The sequence below is a fragment of the Onychomys torridus genome, chromosome 14 (genome assembly GCF_903995425.1).
Source record: "Onychomys torridus chromosome 14, mOncTor1.1, whole genome shotgun sequence".
Lineage (NCBI taxonomy): Eukaryota > Metazoa > Chordata > Mammalia > Rodentia > Cricetidae > Onychomys > Onychomys torridus.
In genome coordinates, this window is record NC_050456.1 from 45,621,108 (window position 1) to 45,640,004 (window position 18,897).

At 46.4% G+C, this 18,897-nt stretch overlaps 1 pseudogene; it reads left to right on the plus strand.

The window, feature by feature from the left end:
* Positions 1-7,342: 7,342 nt before the first annotated feature.
* LOC118595265 lies at positions 7,343-17,805 on the plus strand (annotated as a pseudogene).
* The last annotated feature ends 1,092 nt before the right edge of the window (positions 17,806-18,897 follow it).

The window sequence follows — 18,897 nt, forward strand, 5'->3', positions numbered from 1 at the left end:
TGCAAATATCACTGGGCAGCAGGAGGTGCTGGTGTGAGTTCAGGAGGGAGGGGGTCTGTGCCCCGGTCCTGGTCCTGCTACTGATTTTGGACAGAACATAAAAGGTTCAGACTGCTTTGGGGAAACTATTAGGGCGTGACGCGATGGGAGGGTGTGGTTAGGGTGTGACGCGTGGTAGGGTGTGGTTACGGTGTGACGCGATGGGAGGGTGTGGTTAGGGCGTGACGCAATGGGAGGGTGTGGTTACGGTGTGACGCGATGGGAGAGTTTGCACACAGCACACTGCCCTGCCTGTAATGGGCACTGGGGAGACATCAGCAGTTACTTATTCACGTTACTACACCAGGCACCTGAGCTGAGCGAGAAAACGATGCTCCGGGCCATGTAATTAGTAAGGGGAAAGCCAGGACTGAAGCCCCAGCTCCTCTCTCACTGAGGGTCCTTGCCTCTGGCCACCAGCTGTCTCCCAGCTGTCACTGTCCGAGCTTCCAGCTGTGCTGACGATTCGGTCCTGGTGCCAGAGCGCTTGAAGATGCCTTCATCTGCCACCCTGTTTGTGTCATTAATTTACTTTAGGAACTTAATTTTCTGAAAGTGCTCACAGTTAATTTCAGTCGGGGTGGGGGTGGGGGGCTAGCTAACCCGAACCATCTAAGTCAGAGTGCCGAAAAAACGAGGTCCATTCACTGCTCTGGGCAGTGTGAGCCTGTGTCACAGATTCAAATGACTTCAGGTGTCACAAATTCAAAGGACTGCAGGGCCAGCAGGAGGTGTTGGTCAGGGGGAGCAGGAAGCCACCATACAAGTCTAGCCTTGTTAGCTGTTCTGATTTATTTCCTTCCTTCCTTCCTTCCTTCCTTCCTTCCTTCCTTCCTTCCCCCACTTCCTCCCTTCCTCCCTCTCTCCTCCTTCGTCTTTCTTGGTTACTTATGTTTCTAAGTGTGTGTATGTATATGTTCATATGGATATACATATATGTATAGTTAAAGCGCACATGCATGTGTGTGTGTGTGTGTGTGTGTGTGTGTGTGTGTGTGTGTGTGTATCAGCGGTCAACTTTGCATGTTGTGCCCCACAGGCTATTCACCTTGCCTTTTGAGACAAAGTCTTTTCCTAGCCTGGGACTTGCAGATTCAACTAGGCCCCAGAAATCCTTCTGCCTCCACATCTCCAGCTCTGGACTTAGGGGTGCCCACTACCACACACTTGGCTGTCTTCCTTCCTTCCTTCCTTCCTTCTTCCCTCCCTTCCTTCCTTCCTTCCTTCCTTCCTTCCTTCCTTCCTTCCTTCCTTTCTTCCTTCCTTCCTTTATTTACTTATTTTAACATGGGTTCTGGGGATTGAACTCAGGTCCTCATGCATGAGCAGCAAGCCCTTTATTGAGGCATCTCCCCAGCCCCCTGGTTATGTTCAGGAGCAAGAATTCTATATTTTTATGTGAAATATCTAAACTGATAACCCCTTTTTAAATTTTATAGAAAAAGATCATGGGGACCAAAATCTATTAGGACATATTCATAAAGTGGTTATGGCTAGCAATCACTGTGTAAGCCTTGGGGAGGGAAAGGGGGAGGTTTCCTGGCACACCATCCCCGGGGACAACAAAAGTATCCTACTTCACTTTGGAGATCCTTATGAAAGCTAGTGAGTTTTGTCCAGTTGACCGTTTCCCCCTTTAGCTGAGTTAAGGAGCAGTCTGCTCTTTCCGAAGGAATCAATTCCTGTCTAAGCAGTGTTGGAAGTTTGTGGATGAAGGATTAGAACGCTTAGGATCTGTTGAGACCCTGGAGTGACTCTAGGCAAACTTCAAACATTCCCCACCCCCAACAGCCACAGTCCAGCCTGGTGTTCTCTATTTGAAGGGCAGCAAAGTTCTCTACAGAAACTTGCTTAGAGAAAGAGTCCCTGCTCTGAGTCCTGGGCTAGGAGCCTCCTTGTTGGCCTGTATTGGTTTTCCCTTCATTTCCAATGTCGAATTAATATCTCATTCTTGTTTATTCTTTTTTACTTTTTAAATTTAAGATTTATTTATTCTCTAATCAGTGTTCTGCCTGCATGTATGCCTGTAGGCCAGAAGAGGGCGCCAGATTTCATTACAGATGGTTGTGAGCCACCCTGTGGTTGTGGGAACTGAACTCAGGCCCTCTGGAAGAGCAGTCAGTGCTCTTAACCGCTGAGCCATCTCTCCAGCCCCCTTGCTTATTCTTTAATTCTCAAGAAGCATAAAGCAGTGGTGTAGTCCCCAGAGTGTGCTAAAGCACATATCCAAAGTGTGACCTAAGATATGGATGCCAAGGTGGACATGAGTGTAAGTAAAGAAGAGCTGTGCAATGTGCCTGGGAGGGGTGGAGAGGTGGGGAGTAGGGGTGGGCAGCACCAGTGTGGGCCTGACACTTACCAAAGGAGAGAAGAAGGAAAGAGGCCTGGGTTGGAAGAGCCTTAGACCATCACAAGGTTGTAGGAGTGTGTTGGTCTCAGGTCCCCAAGGCTCAGTTTGGGTACCTATGCTGTGCCCAGGGAGGGAAAAAAAAATGCAGTGCAAAAACCACTGGGATGCCATAGCTCTTAGCCAAGGCTTCTGCCTGCTTTTTGTCTGTTTGCAGAGGACCTAAGTTGAGTTCCCAACAAAAAATAAATCTAAATGTTTAGTGCTGGCAAAATGGCTTACCAGACAGAGGCACTTTCCACCCAGCCTGATGAGCTGAGTTGGATCCCTGGGGCCCACATAGTAGAAGGAGATAACTTCCTCCAGCAGGTTGTCCTCTGACTTCCAGAGGCACACTGTGGCACGTGTGTACTTACATCCATACGCAATTAAATGTGTTAAAAAAAAAAAAAGCCACATTTACAGAAAGGGCCGGGAAAACCTGAAAGCCCTCTGTGGTGGCGAGGTGGCCATTGGATATTCTTGCAGCCAATCAACTGGAAGCAGAATTGAGATGAGGGCTTGGAGGAGGGATTTGGATTTGGTGGTAAGAAAATCAGTTGTTATCTTCCTCTTTCTGCCTTGAATGGCTGCTGCCAGGGAAGTCCTTCTGTGACCCTGAAGACAGTAGATGGGTTCTTGACAACACTTCAGAACTGTATAGCATGGGGATGGTTTCTACTCTTATTCTGTTACTTGTTGCATGAGTGGAAATAAAGCCATCTCTATTCTGTGTGAGAAAACCAAACTGTACCTTGTAGAAGCCTCTATTAGCTGACTTATGCTGAGATAGCCCCAAAGCCAAAACATTAATGGAGCTTAGTGATGTGACAGAGTCCAGATGCCAATGGTGTCATCTGGTTCCTGTCTGCAGCTGTGACCAAGACTGGCCCATAGTCACAGCCTTTTTGTGTTTTTATTGGTTACGGAAAGTTCTCATTCCGCTTAGGGAGCTTAAGTTGAGTTTTCTGTTGCCTGAAATGGAAAGACTCAAGGTGATCCCGATACTCCCATCATGTGCTGATGAAGAAATAATTCATCAATGATAAGCACATATACAAAAGTGGTCTTTGTGCTGGCTAGTTTTATGTCAACTTGACAGAAGCTGGAGTCATGAGAGGGAAAGGAGCCTCAGCTGAGGAAATGCCACCATAAGACAGGGCTGTAGACAAGCCTATAGGGAGGGCACTTTCTTAATTAGTGATTGATGGGGGAGGGCCCAGCCCCCGGCCCATTGTGGGTGGGGCCATCCCTGGGATGGTGGTCCTGGATTCTATAAGAAAGGAGGCTGACAAGCCAGTAAGCAGCACCCCTCTATGGCCTCTGCATCAGCACCTGCCTCCAGGTTCCTACCAGTCTTGAGTTTCTGTTCTGACTTTCTTTGATGATGAACAGTGATGTGGATGTGTAAGCCAAATAAACCCTCTCCTCCCCGGGTTGCCTTTGGTCATGCTGTTTCATCACAGCAACAGTCACCCTGACTAGGATTGTATTGTAAAGCATGACAGGTCTGAAAGATTGTCCACCCTTTAAAATCTTTTAGAAATACTTGTTTTATGTGTATGAGGGATTTGCCTGTCTGTCTGTCTATATACCATGTGTGTGCAGTTCCCAAAGAGGTCATAAGAGGGTATCATTGGATCCTTTGGAACTGGAGTTAAGGACGGTTGTGAGCCACCATGTGGGGGCCAGGAACTGAACCCAGATCCTCTGCAAGAGTAGCAAGTGCTTTTTACCTGTGAGCATCTCTAATCCCATGGGATGTGTAGCCTTCTGATATTGCCATGTGACATTGTCATCTACAGAGTACATGTATGAGAACTATACACTTGATTTTGGGAAAAAATGATTTTTTTGTTTGTTTGTTTTTTTGAGACAGCTTTGGAGCCTATCCTGGAACTCACTTGGTAGCCCAGGCTGGCCTTGAACTCACAGAGATCCACCTGCCTCTGCCTCCTGAGTGCTGGGATTAAAGGTGTGAGCCACCATCGCCCAGCAAAAAAATGATGTGTTAAGTTTATTATTCTGTGTTGGATGACATTCACAGCTATCCTGTGAGTTCTGGTAGTTTCTGTCAACTTGACACAGACTGGGGTCACCTGGAAAGAGGAAATTTCAGTTAAGAAAATGCTTCTATCAGATTAACCTGTGGGCAAGTCTGGGGTGGCATTTTCTTGATTAATGATTGATGGGGGAGGGCGGCCCAGCCCACTGTAGGACACACCACCCCAGGAATGTGGTCCTGGGCTGTATAGAAAGCAGAGTAGGCAAGTCAGGGAGAACAAGCAGTAAGCAGTGTTCCTCCAAGGTGTCTGCTCACTTCCGGCCTCTAGGTTCCTGCCTCTAGGTTCCTGTCCCTTGCTGGTAGGCTATAAACTGTGAGCTAAATAAACCCGTTCCTCCCCAGGCTGTATTTGGTCAGCATTTTATCACAGTAACCTAAAGCAAACTAGGATTCTGGGTTTCTCCATCTTTTTATGTGTAGATATACAGACACTACTGTTTTTAGTGCAGTACTGTACTGTATAAGTCTGCGACCTAGGACTCTACTGTAGAGCCTAGGCTTGTAGTTGGCACATCTAGGTTTGTGTGACTGCTCTGGGATGTTTGGACAAGGAGGAAACACCTAGTGGTACCTTTCTCAGGATGTAACCCTACCATAAGCAATTGAATGCACAGTCGTGCTAACAAATAGCCAAGTAGACTGATTCTGTTTTTACCTCTCAGTCCCTCATTTAATTTTTATGGTCCAGAAAAGTAAGTAAAATTATGGTCTAGGGTATTGCTCAGCAACAGAGTACACGAAGCCCTGGATTAAATCCCCAGCACCATGGAACAAATTACCAAGAAGAGAAAAAAAAAAAAAAAGAATAAGGCTTGGTCTGAATTGTAATAAAAGGCTGGTATGTTTGTATGATTCCTGTTCAGAAACCAAGTGTTTTTTAGTTTTTTTGTTTGTTTGTTTTTAGAGACAGGGTTTCTCTGTGTAGTTTTGATGCCTGTCCTGGATCTCGCTCTGTAGCCCAGGCTGGCCTCAAACTCACAGAGATCTACCTGGCTTTGCTTCCCGAGTGCTGGGATTAAAGGCATGCGCTGCCACCACCACCCGGCCAGAAATCAGGTGTTTGATAGCCTACCTTAGGATGCTGGTTTTGATCTGTATGGTGTGCTCCAAACACCACTGAAGCATACCAATTGCAATGAAGAGCATGACTCAGTTTCCCCTTTCAAGCCACCCAGTGCTCCATTTCTGGAACCTTTCATTCTCCTGTCATCCCGTCCTTGGATGCTGCATGGCCCAAGCTAGTTAACCGTGTCTGGAACCAATCTGATTGTTCTACCAGCTTACCCTTAGGTCCACAGGCCATAACCCTCTTGTACTTACTGACCCCCTGGGTTTTCACAGAACACTTTGGAGAATGGACCATTTAGTCCAGTCATGGCACAGAACAGCATTAATAGGCAATTGCCAGAGGGAGATAATACAGGAAGAAAAATGGCTAAAAATATACAGTGAATCACAGAAAATTACATCTCTTAAAACCTACAGTGTATTCCTATTGCCATAGCAACCTCTGGCTAGTAAAGGCAGCGCTGATTTATCACAGGCTTTCCCCAGCCCTCCATTCTGCCGGAAGCTCTACCAGCCTGTGGTGTGAGTCCGCATGAAAGTGACAGGAGCATCCCAAACATTGCGCTTTCCCGTTGGTTGGTGCCTTTTAGTGGCGTTTCTGTGGCAGGACGCAGTGGTTCCTTCCATACAGCCAGGCCATCTCTCAGACCCCTTCTTGAGATGAAGTTGATCACTTCTAACCTCTGACAGTGCATCTGTGCTCTCTTCACACGGATGCTCACTGATCTCCCAGAGACGGCTGCAGAATGGGGATGTGAGGAGCTGCACTTTCAGACCATGAAAGAAGAGGAGGGGAGCTTTCTATTGCTCTCTTCAGTCTCTTCTGCTTCCCTCACGTCCCTCACCTCCTGACTCATCTCCTTTCTTCCCAGTGTGTTTCTTGGGAGCTGATCTGGAAGGGCTGTTGTGTTTTTGCACTGGAGATGAGACTGGTAGCTGGGAAGATGATAACACTGCAGTCAACCATTCTATTCTTTCATGGTAGTGCTACATTTCACTGGCATGTGTGTGTGGCTACAGTGTGCGAAGGAAATTCTTGTGTTCTCTTTCGTTTTGTTTTTATGAGACAGGCTCTCGCTGTGTAGGTCAAGCTGGAATTGAATTCATGATCCTCCAGCCTCAGCCTGCAGAGTGCCAGGGTTACAAGTACATGACACAAATGAGATTCTTGAATACCGTTTAAACTCCCATCATTGGAGTACACTCTGGATGTCCTGGTCCAGAGTTCTGGAGCATCCTCCCTCCACATAGCCCTGCCTGGAGAAGTTCCAAGGACAAGGAGACAGCTTCAAAGAACTCGCATTGGTTATATGTGCACATGCGTGCACACACACACACACACACACACACACACACACACACACACACACCCTTGGAAGCATACACACAAACAAAAACAAAAATCTTAAAGAATTACTAGTGGATGTTAAAAGTGAGTAAAAGTTTGATGAGAGATGGCACACTCGCACAATCTCCAAGCGTCTCCTCACAAAACATTTGCTGATTTTAGAGAAAAAAAAAACAAAAAAACCCCAAAACAGTACATTTACAGATGAGAAGCTTTTTCAGACACTATTTGAACCCAATGATGAAGCACATCTCAAGGGACAAATGGGAAGCACTGGCATCGTGTGTCTCCTGCTGTGTGCACTAGAGACACGATGTCACGTTTTCAGGCCATTTTCTGCCACTAGTGTCTGGCCAGGATCTCATTGTGAGGGAACAACAGACAGGTTCTGAATAAGGGGCTGTCTATATATAAAACTGGCTTTTATCCTTCAAAGATGCCGGCGACAGGAGTGTTGAAGATGAACACTATTCGATCTGAAGAGGCCCGGAGGCCACGGCAACGTGTGATCTGAGATTGATTCTGGATCCATTTTTTGTCCCCTCTTCTTTAGCTATAAAGAATGTTACTAGGAAAAACTGGTGAAATTTTAATGGTGTGTAGCTTACACAACACTACCAGGTCAGTACTAATTTCACAATTTGGAGACTACATGGGGTGGTGGGAAAGAATGGTTATGATTGGAGGAAATAGACACTCAAGTGCTTAGGGATAAAGGAGAATCTTGTCTGCATCCTCCTCAAAAGTGGTTCAGTCGGGGAAAAAAGGAAATAGAGAAGAAAAATGATAAGCAAATGGGCTGATGAATATTCAGGAATTCTTTGTACTTTGTGCTTTTCTGTAAGTCTGAAATTATTTCAAAGTTAAAAAGTTCCCATCTGCAGACTCAAGTTCTGTTGGGGGAATTTTCTTCCCACTCTTTCTGTCTGTCATTCTGATGCTGTACTCAGGCACCTAAAGCCTCCTTCACAGGGCAAAACTCTACCTGTACAGGGGAGTGTGAGGGCTGTGAGAGATACAACCGAGTCAGGGTCACAAAAGCCTAAATACAAAGCTGGAAAATTAGTCAGTTGTGGCAAGGCCAAGTCAGAGCAGAAAATGAAGTCAAAGGATTCACAATGAGTCCTTTCAGGGTTCACAGGTAAGAGAAAATGTGAATTGCTTTGGTGTGGTATGTCCACTCAGCTCCAGGAGACAGCTGTCAAAGTATGAGAAATGGAATGAGTCTTCCCTCCCCCAACTCCATCTTCTCCCCTCCTCTCCCTCCCCCCCTCCTCTCCCCTCCCCTCCCCTCCCCTCCCCTCATACCTTCCTCTCCTTTCTTTTCCATTCTCTTCCTCCCCCCCTTCCCCTCCTGCCAGGATTCTTCTCAAACAGCCTGGTACCTCATAGAGGGGCTATTTCTATCAAGGATGCTCTTTCTCCACAGCAGAGGTTCTTTCTCCTTCTGAGGCCATAGAAGGAAAGTGAGTGTGTAGGACCTGCTAACATCAGGCTCGGAAGGTGCAAAGTGGGGCAGGGAGGGGCAGGGGTGTCAGGGGGAGACCATGTGAGGCCCAGAGTTCTACCCCGTTTGGCCCAGCTGGTCCAGACGCTTTGTACAACCTAGAAGACACGCTCCTAAGCACACCGATGTCACAAAAAGGTCATGACATGAAAAGGTTCCAGAGAAAGGTTTGCCATGTGTGACCTTGAATTTCACAGCCCTCTTTGCTCTGTGAGCCGGGTGCTGTAATTCTCAGTATTGTGAGCTGCACCAGAGCAGAAAGAGCGTCTGCTGTTTATAAATGATCCTGATTGAACGAAACACATCTTGATTCCTTCCCAATGCTCCAGGGACAATAAGAAGAAAATACTCAGGGTTGGCCAAGGCGGAGTCCTCCTCGGCTGGAAGTAAGCCTCTATTCAACTCCAGCTTTTAAAACGCTGGTGTGTGCTTTACAGCAAAGCCTTGGGAAGGGGGAAGAATGTAGTCATTTTCAGTACCGCAAAGATATTTGTCTCAACCCACCAACACCAGCCAGACATGAATCGGATAAATCAGGCATGGGGCTTCAGGTGAGGCCATGGGAAAAAATGAAACATTTAAGAGCTGGTCAGCCTCTAACTGATCTGATTAGAGGGAAAATAAAGACACAGAGTGTAAGCCCCTTTAAAAGAGGCCACAGTCTGTCTGTTCTCTGTGGGAAAAGTGGACCCCTTGGCTGGGTCCAAGGTTGTGTATGAATTATTGAGAATCTGAATCCTTGCCCATTGTGTGGCCCATTTACCCACATACCTCTCAAAAAACAAAACAAAACAAAACAAAACAAAACCCCACACACAACTTGCTTCGGAGATACTGTGTAAAATAGTATCTTTTAGGAATCAAGGGGGATTCAGGCCCTACATGCCTAGTTACTAAATTTAGGCTTCATTCAGTGCATAGATGACCTGGTTAGCTCTCAGGTAGGAGGAGGGACCAGCAAGAAACTGACTCTGCATTCCTACCAGGGATGGGGAGGCCAGTGTTCCTCCACCTGGCCTGGTTCACTCAGACCTCTAGGGCCCAATGATGTGAGAGCAATTGCCCCCTGTACCCCCAGGTTCTCTTATGAAAACACATTACTTGCTCTTACCTGGGAGAGGAACCATTTTCATGGAAACTCAGTTTCATCCCTGACCCCAGTCTGAGGAAGCGTATCAGCCTTGCAGAGCCAATGTCTGTAATTTTCAGCAGAAATGTCCTCATAGAGATCTCAAAACTCCTGTCATCTGAGGAGTAGGGAATCTGCACTAGGAGAAGATGGGGGGGGGGCAGGGCAGGGGAAGCTCTGTGGGAGGTGGAGGAAGTGGGCTGTGGGTCTACCCAGGGCTATCTCCGTGATGCAGATGGATCGGAGATGGTGTCGCTGTTGGCTCCAGGGCTGTGACTTCTGCCAGGAATTCTGTCTCCTACTTGAATCTTGGCAATTTGTGAACCCCTCAAAAATGGGGACAAAGTTGTTGGTTACACCCTGGTTCAAGCCTCTCTCCTGGACGGCCACATGCATACTCAGGACTTGGTATTCTGTGGTAGCAAGGTGATCTGTGCATACTGATTGCAGAGAAGCCCTATGATCCTTCTGTTCACATCCTATTTATGATAATGGTTAAAGACAGCCTTGAGTTCAATGACCTCTCCTCCCTTGAGAGCCAAGGGCTCTTTATTGTTACTGCACTCAGATGGACAGTGAGCCTGGCTTTGCCAGATACAATGCGTTGGAAATAACAGTGTATAACTTCTCAAGCGGAGTCTTAAGACACCGGCAGCTTTTATTTCTGCCCTGCTTGGATGCTGTTGCCATGTCTTAGAGTTTCCTGTGGTGAGGAATGCCACAGGCTAACCGCATGGAAGGAGAAAAACTAGGTGGATAAGTGTGAGGGGTCAGGTGCCCAAGTGGGACATTTTATTAAGACTTTTCTACAGAGCCTCCAGGTGAATGACCCTGAGCAGTGGCATGTGGAACAGAAAAGCCACCTGACACAGTCCCATCAAAGTGCGGGATCTGATTTGGGTCAGCAGGCTTCACTGCAAGTCTTTTACCCATCGACTGTCTTCCTGGTCCTTCCTACACTTTAAAAGATTCCACAGAATGCCTTAACATTTATAACACCTGTAAACAATCTAGTTTGTTCAGCAATAGGAGATTGGGTCAATAATTTATGGTAAATCCACTCAGTTAAAACAAAGCAAAACAAAAATTAAAAAACACACAACCAAATAAAACCCTGGAACTTATTAAAAATTAATGGTAGACTGGGGCTGGAGAGATGGCTCTGAGGTTAAGTGTACTGGCTGCTCTTCCAGAAGATCCAGATTCCATTCTCAGCACCCACATGGAGGTTCACAGCCATCTGTAATTCAATTCCAGGGGCAACGCATACATGTGGTGCACAGAAACACATGCAGGCAAAATACCCATGCACACAAAATAATGAAGTCAAAATTAATGCCATAGAAAGATGTTCATTGGTGGCAAGAGATGCCCTCTATATATTATGCAACAGTATGAAACCTATTTAAAAACCTCAAGTGCCTAGAAAGGCACATGAAGACATGTAACACAGGGGTGGGGTGGGGTAGGGAGGAGTATAATAGGAGACATTTGTATATTCTTATTTGAGTTCGCCGTGCGGTGGTGGCGCACGCCTTTAATCTCAGCACTTGGAAGGCAGAGGCAGGCAGATCTCTGGGAGTTCAAGGCCAACCTGGTCTCCAAAGGGAGTTCCAGGAAAGGCGCAAAGCTACACAGAGAAACCCTGTCTCAAAAAAACAAAACAAAACAAAAACAAAAACAAAAAACAAAAAACAAAACTTATTTGAGTTCCCTGAGATAAGCAGGATAGCTTTTACAACTTGATAAAACAGAGTGTCATCTCAGATCAGAAGTAGAGACAAGATGGAGGAAGTCTGTCTGGTAGGTGCCAAGAGGAAGTGACTTAGATGCAAACCCCTGTGCTCTCTTAGTCTACACTTGCCCTTCTTGATTTTTTTTTTTTTTTTTTTTAAACAAGGTCTCAGTATTTAGTCCTGGCTGGCCCAGAACTCACTGTGTAGACCAGGCTGTTCTGGAACTCACAAACATCTGTCTGAGTCCACTTCCTGAGTGCTGGGATTAAAGGCGAGTACCATCATGCTCAGCCTTCTGGGCACAGAACTCAAATACTCCAGGTAGGCAGCCTGTGTATGACATCACATCGTATTGCTCTCTGCTAATCGTAGGCGGTGTCTGGTTTCCTGTAGACTCCGGAGTAAAACAGCAATCAGAACCGTGACGACTGAGTGAGAGGCCTTGTGAGAACTTTACTACAGTTACAGCCCGTTGAGCATGCTCTTACTTTAATAAACCAGGCAATGGGGTTCTGCTCTGGTGATTCGTTATTTTCCTCAGCCGAAGTAAGGCTCCCGGGGCTGGAGAAATGCCTGGTGCACCTGATGCTCTTGCGAAGAACTCTGGTTTGATTCCCGCACCCGTGTGGCCTCTCACAGCCGCCTGTGACTCCAGTTCCAGGGGACCCTACACCTTATTCTGGCTTCTGTGGGAACCAAGAATGCATGTGGTGTACAGACATACATGCAAGCAGAACACACCTCCCAGCATGCTTGAGGCAGAGGTGGGAGGATCAGGAGTTGGTGGCCAGCCTCAGCTACATTGTGAATTTGAGGACAATCTGGGCTATGTGAGACCCTGTCTCAAAAAAAAAAAAAAAAAAAATTGATTCTCCCACAGAGTAACAACCAATGTTTGGTTACTCTCTGGGGCATTTTGTCTAGTTCTCTCTTCTTCTTCCTCCATCCTGTCAGAAAATATCATAGTAAAAATCTATGCAGAGTGGTCATTAGAATTTATTGTAGTATATCCACTCAGTAAAACCAGTAAGCACTCTTGAATTTATTGAAACTGATGCTATCGAAGGCACATGCCTACAATCCCAACATGCAGAAGGGTAGGCGAGGCAGGAGGATGGAGGGCTCTAGGCCAGCCAGGGCTACAGAGTGAGACCTTCTCCCCACAACCAACCAACCAACCAAACCAAACACCAGTGGGCTGGTAAGATGGCTCAGTGGGTAAGGGCACTCACCTCCATCCTGATGACTAGAATCCCATCGCCCGGACCTTCATGGTGGAAAGAGCTGTTCTATTCACCACACATGAACTCCCAACAAATAAATATTAATGCTGTAGAAAGATGTCTATGAGTACCAAGTGATATTCCCCACATACACTATGGAAGGATGAGATCCTGTTTGAAAACTGTCCGTATAGAGGTGCGTCCATGTCTGGGGTTAAAAGCAGTGACATGATTGACCACCTTTTTCCTTCTAGTGGAAGTCTTGCTTTCAAGCCAGGCATGGTGGCACATGCACTCGGGAGGCAGAGGCAGGCAGATCTCTGTGAGTTCAAGGCTAGCCTGGTCTACATAGAGAGTTCCAGGATAGCCAGGGCTACATAGTGACCCCATCCTCCCCACCCAAGGGAAAAAAAAAGAGAGAAATCTTTGGTTTCTTTGGAGAACCTCATTCTGTTCATGTGGTTGGAGACTCCAGTGAGCATGTGGCTGACTGATATATTCCATTCTCCTAGCCTCAGGGAAAAGGGCCCAGTCAGGAGACCCATTTCTAGGCCCTTTCTGGAGCCATTGAGTCAAGGTGGGCTGTGGGTTGGAGTCACAAGGCCAATAGGTTGTGAGCTGAGAGCTGCTGAAAATGTCTGAGAAGCTGTGTAGGGTGAGCGTGCTGAGGGTGATGCCTGCGGGTAATGCCAGCATAGGCACAGCAGCTGTGGGAGGAGAGCATCAGAGCTTTGGCATCATCTTTTGGGAGCATGGATCCAGCTCCTGCAGCCTTTACTATGGGATTTCTCAATTGCATGAACTAATAAAACCATCCCCTTCCTCTCCTGTCCAGTCTCCCGCAGGGCAGCCTGAGTTGGTTTTCTTTCATAGAGGAGATTGAGAAGGTGAAGTTTGTGTAATTCCTAGAAGGTTGATTAATTTTCTACTTTGTAAGTAGTTTATGCTCCACCCCCACCCTGGTGCCGGGATCAGACCCGCTTCACGCTTGGCAACGAAGTGCTCTACCCCGGTGACCTCTGGTTTCACCATAAGGATTTTAAAATATTTTTTTATCACATTTTAATTAGTTAATTAATTAATTGTGTGTATGGGAGGAGGGAGTGCTGCATGCCATGCCTGCAAGTGGAGGTCTGAAGACAACTTGTGCGAGTCAGTTTTCTCCTCTTACCACGTGGATCCCAGGGTCAGAAGTCAGGTTTTCAGGCTTGATGCCATTCCCACTGAGAGCCACCTCACCACGCCCCACTTTGTGCATTTTGAAGTGAAGTCACTTATTATCACTTTTGAGCCCCATGCCAACCTTAGGCAGTGACCAGAGTTTCTCCTATCCTTTTTATCTTGCAGAAGAAAAGGTTGGAGAACACAGAGAAAGGCCCAAAGCAAGAGGCAACACTGTGGCGCTTGGCTGTACCGGAAAGTCTCTTGGTTTGGGTGGGCAGAGAGGAGGCAGGTTGGGATTTTGAAGAATATTCGATAGTTGTCCCCGGGGATTGGTTCCAGGACCATACATGGATTTAAAATCCTTGGGTGAGTAAGGCCCTTATATAAAATTGTACAACCCTTCACATAAGGAAATGAGTACATTAAACATGTGTCTACATTAAGTATGTAGATTAGTTTCTCATCACTCACTACACAACACAGAATAGCAGTGAGATGTATGCTATTTACACTGCGCTAGGCACAAGGAATCTGGAGATGACTTCAGCTACACAGGAGGATGGACATAAGTTACCTGCACACAAGCCGGAAGAGGTGGAGCCCTCTGAGCCGGAGTCACAGGTGTTGGCCGGAAGCGGCTTCTCTCATTCCGTGGGTGATGGGACAGGAGCTCTGGTCTTCAGGATTGCGCAGCAGATGTTATTGACTGCCGAGTCAGCTCTCTGGGTCTCAGACACTATTTTTCCTTCAGTTTTGGTTGGCTGAGTCCATGTTTGGAGAACCTGCGGATTTCCTTGCTGTTTTTCTTTTCTTTTTTTTTTTCTTTTTCTTTTTCTTTTTTCTTTTGGTTTTTCGAGACAGGGTTCCTCTGTGTAGCTTTGCGCCTTTCCTGGAACTCACTTGGTAGCCCAGGCTGGCCTCGAACTCACAAAGATCTGCCTATCTCTGCCTCCTGAGTGCTGGGATTAAAGGCGTGCGCCACCACCGCCCAGCTGTTTTTTTTTTTTTTTTTTTTTGCCTTTCTCACAAATACCCAATTCAAAGTAAATACATAATACCAGCAGCGATAGCTAATATTTACCACTTAGCATACACTTGGCATTGGGCTAAGGGAACACTTTATTTGGACTGTCCTCTTCCTCTGCTTTCCTCCGTATTTTATCAGGACGATATCATTGTAATCACCACCATCTAACTAAGAAGAGTAACTAGAGCTCAAAAGGGTAAGGCCCCTTCCCTAAGTGATAGAAACAGTAACCAGGAGACAGAGGGGCCGGGGATACAGGTCTGACTCCAAAGAACCTCCCACAGCGCCCCCCCCCCCCATATTTCATGTATGTGGTGAACATGTGTGTGCATGTATGGTTTGGCACGTGTGTGTGAACTTCTATGCATATGCATGCGGGTGACCAAGGTTGATGTCATAAATCATTCTTTAATTTTTTTTTCTGAAGATTTACTTATTTAATTTTATGTATATGGGTGTTTTGCCCACATGTATGTCTGTGCACCATGTGTGTGAAGTGTCCTCGCTAACCAGAAGAGGGCGTCAGAGCCCCCTGGAAATTGGAGATAGAGATGGTTGTGAGCTGCCATGTAGGAGCTGGGATTGAAACCTAGATCCTCTGGAAGAGTAGCCAGTGCTTTAACTGCTAAGCCGTTTCTCCAGCCCCAGGAAGATGTTTGTTGTTGTTGTTGTTGTTGCTGTTTTCCAAGACAGGGTCTTACTATGTAGCCCTGGCTGTCCTGGAACTCACTCTGTAGACCAGGCTGGCCTCAAACTCCTGATTGAGGGGTCCACCTGTCTCTGCCTTCCAAGGGCTGGGATCAAAGGCCTGTACCACCATGCCCAGCTCTCAGGACTATTCTTGACTGCTCTTCCGGAGTAGTTGTTGAGACATGGTCTCTCAGTCAAACATAGATCTCACTGATATGGCTAGCTGTGATAATCAACCTTAATTGTCAATTTGACACAAGCTGGGATCAGCCAGGAGGAGAGCGTTAGTGAGGAACTGTCTGTACAAGATTGGCCTGTGGGTGTGTCTGTGGAGTGCTCAGCCAGTCCACTATGGGTTGTTGTGAGATACTTGATTACACTGTGTAAAGATGTGTCACTGTGATTGGTTTAACAAAAAGCTAAATGGCCAATAGATAGGCAGGAAGACTATGAAGGACTTCCATGCAAAGAGAGGAGCTGGGGATGAATCTAGGCGTGCAGAGGAGATGCCAGGAGACACAGAACAAGTTGGAGGTACAGAATGAAAGAAAGATTAAAAAGCCATGTGGTAGAACATAGATGAAAAAATGTGGGTTAAGTTAAGATATAAGAGCTAGTTAGGAACAAGCCTAAGCTATAGGCTGAGCTTTCATAATTAATACGAAGTCTCTGTGTCATTATTTGGGAGCTGGCTGGTGGGACAGAGGAAGACTCGTTATAGTGGGTGGCGTCATTCCCTGGATCGGGGGTTCTAAACTGTACTGGTGGACAAATTGACCTGAGCACAAGCAAGCAAGAAAGCAGCACACATGTCTCCATTCTCTTTCCGTTCTTGACTGTGGATGTGATGTCACCAGCTTTCTCTCAAGCTCCTGCCACTCGACTTCACACAGTGATAGACTGTAACCTGGAATTTTAAGGCAGATAAGCCCCTTTTCAACCAAGTTCCTTTTTGTTAGGGTATTTTATCACAGCAAGAAAGGAAATTAGAATACTAGTCTCACTAGCCAGCTTGCTCTGGGGATCCTCCTCTGAGGCTGGAATTGCAGGTGGGTGAACATTAAAAGCATAAAGAGTGAGATTATAACTTAGTGGTATATTGCTTTCCCTGTGTTCAACCCTCAGTGCTGTTGAAAAAGGTTTACCATTGGGTAAAATCCAGCTGTAGGTTCACCATCCATGGCCTTTCTGTGTTGAGGCACATTCCATCCATATGTAATTTGTGGCATGAATCTTAAAAGGTCTTACTAATAAAAACAAACCCAGAGACAGGTATTGGGGTGAACGCTGTAAGATCAGAGAAATGGAACCAGCCACAACTAACCTCCACAGTAATTTGTTGAGCTTTTCTCTTGAACAGAGGCTGAATTTTGTCTAATTATTTTCTCCATCTATTGTGACGGCAACATGGCCTTTATTTTTCCTTTTCCTAATATGTTGCATCACAACGATCGATTTATTAATGTTGAAGCATCTTTGCATTCAGCTCCACTTGGTCATGGTGAATAATCCTTTTAATGTGTTATTGAATTTGATATGCTAGTGTTTTGTTGCATGTATATTGCAAAGGGACATTGGCCTGTAATTTATCTTGTGATATCCTTGTCTGACTTTGGAATCAAAGTAACGCTGGCCTCACCTAAAAAAAAAAAAAGTGGAGTCCTGGTCATGGAGCTTTCATGATGGCTCCTCTCTGCTCAGCTCCGCAGCCTCTTGGGCCATCTGGAGCCTCAGAATCTCTTTAGTACGGGAGTTGGGGCCACAGGCGGCGGGTGAGCAGAACAGACTCAGGAGAGCATCCAGCGTTTTGAGCAACAAGCAGGACTAAGAGATGCTGGCTACACACCTCACAAGGGCCTCACCACTGAGGAGACCAAGTACCTCCGAGAGGCAGAAGCACTCACTAAACTAAAGCTGCAGAGTGGAGAGATAACAGAAGAAGAGAAGCATCCTGCATCAGCCCAGTCCACCCCGAGCGGCACCCCTCCCTCCTCCGCCAAGCAGAAGTCCAGAGGCTGGTTCCCCTCTGGCTCCTCTACAGCCTTACCTAGCCCCCTCACACCATGGATCCTGGGAGTGGGAATATGATAAGAACTCAGCAGAAAAGTGGAGCCTCTTTGGACAGAGGCCCCTGCAGAGGTCCCACTCTGGTTTTGCCATCCAGGCTTACAAAGGTGCCCCGAAACCCTCTCCTATGGAGCTAATGCATGCTCAGGCCACACGAGTAGATGACGATCCAGCAACCTTTAAGCCGCCTAAGATGGATATCCCAGTGGTAGAAGGGAAGAAACCACCACCTTGAACCCATAATCTCAAACCCTGTGACCTGAATGTGCTCACACCCACTGGCTTCTAGAATGCTTTCTGTCCAGGGTCTGCAACTTTCCCTGGGCTCTGACATAGGAGTGATGTAGTTAACTGGAGGCTAGAATGACATTGTGCATGCAGGTTGTCTTTGTGTAAGAGACACCATTTTGCACTGCTTTCAGGTTGGTGGGAAATGTCAGTGGTGCTGAGTGGGAACCTCACTTTTTTTTAAAAAAAATCATTTATCCTAGAGGAAGATTTGACCCTTGCTTTCTTAGGTAAATAGTGCTGGTGTGCTTCCAAAACTATCAACGTGAGCAGTTGCAAATCATGCTAGAGGTGCCCACCAACTCATCTGGACAGCCATGGCTTCCTGACATGCTTTATGTAGCCTTGTGAGTGGGCCTGGACTTGTCTGAGAGCTGGGTACAGCTCATGACCACACTTGGCAGGACCCTGGCTCTCTAAGTTGAACCACGGGTTCTTTTTCTTGATTAGTGCAGTATATACTTTGTCCTGGCCCCTGCAGTTGGAGGGTTGTCTATCTGCTGTGTCACAGAACAAACACTAGTCTCGCATGGCCTCTTTTGCACTTTAACATGAAATTAATTGAGCTCCTACTTGAGTCTACTGGTTTCACACCGACAAATGATTCCTTTTTCCCCTTCCCTTACTGGGTCCTGCTCATGCTAGGCAAATGCTCTACCACACTGATTTCCACTCCCAGTTCCTGAATCCTAAGCTTTTTTTTTTTTTTTTTTTTCAGTTGCGTGTGTTTTGTTTTTTGAGATAGGGTCTTACTATGCAGCCTTGGCTAGGCTGGAACTCACTCAATAGACTCAAAGGGAAGATCCACCTGCCTCTGCCTCCCAGTGCTGGGATTAAAGGCATATACTACCACACCCAGCTCAAGCTTTTGTTAAAGATAGGTACAATTGGATTATAGTCTTCAGGTTCATTTGAACTTGGTGTCACCTTATGGTGATAACCTTGAGAGCATTTTCCACCAAGTTAGCCTCATATGTTCAGTAACACATCTTACTGAGGAAAGGATTCTCGCTGTTCACAGGTCTGTTGGTCATGCACACTGTCACATTCGCTTGCTAGATCATTTTAGATATTAGTCTGTTTACATAATGAGCTAACCTCACAGAGAAGCTCTGGAGTCTAAGATTGTTGTAAAAATTAATTTATTTGTGTTATCTTGT